This window comes from Schistocerca americana, chromosome 8, assembly GCF_021461395.2.
Source record: "Schistocerca americana isolate TAMUIC-IGC-003095 chromosome 8, iqSchAmer2.1, whole genome shotgun sequence".
In the NCBI taxonomy this organism is placed as follows: Eukaryota; Metazoa; Arthropoda; class Insecta; order Orthoptera; family Acrididae; genus Schistocerca; species Schistocerca americana.
Window position 1 is genome coordinate 29854382 of NC_060126.1, and position 712 is coordinate 29855093.

Here is a 712-nt window from a genome sequence, read left to right on the forward strand (position 1 = left end):
TGTACTTCATTGGGGACGTGTTGAAAATGTTTTATGAAGCTGACAAACAAGCCAATATATATATATACATATATATATATGTGTGTGTGTGTGTGTGTGTGTGTGTGTGTATATATATATATATATATATATATATATATATATATATATATATATATAGTTAAAAAATATGGCTTCCCGGCCATTGACCTTCTTGTGCGCACGCACACGATATGCCCGAACTTGTACGGGACTTGGTAGATTAATCTGCCACAAGTATTGAGTATGATGGGCAAACATCTATTAGGCGCACTACGAATGTAGTGGTGTGGACATGCTGGGAACGTAGATCTCACGGGGAGCATGCAAGGGATAAGTCCCTCCAGACGCACTATCCTCTGTGCCTGCGGTGGCTCAGATGGATAGAGCGTCTGCCATGTAAGCAGGAGATCCCGGGTTCGAGTCCCGGTTGGGGCACACATTTTCAACATGTCCTCAATGAAGTACATCAACGTCTGTTTTCAGCTAGGGTGTCCATTTAATTATCATTTCAACATAACAGTCATTAGAGGAGATTCTATGAGTAGAGGATAGTTCGATTGGTTTGTACAATGTGGGGGCTATTTCGTTTTCTAATAAATCGGCTCCCATGCTGAGGCTTCATGGAAATTGTTTGTAATTGTTTGCCTTCTGGTTCTGCCCTGTTGGAGAACTTCACGTTTTTCCCTAGTGG

At 41.4% G+C, this 712-nt stretch overlaps 1 non-coding gene across 1 annotated transcript; it reads left to right on the forward strand.

Annotated features, from left to right (window-relative positions):
- Nucleotides 1-381: 381 nt before the first annotated feature.
- Nucleotides 382-456, forward strand: Trnat-ugu. Its single transcript has one exon. It is a non-coding gene; the product is annotated as a tRNA-Thr (tRNA).
- The last annotated feature ends 256 nt before the right edge of the window (nucleotides 457-712 follow it).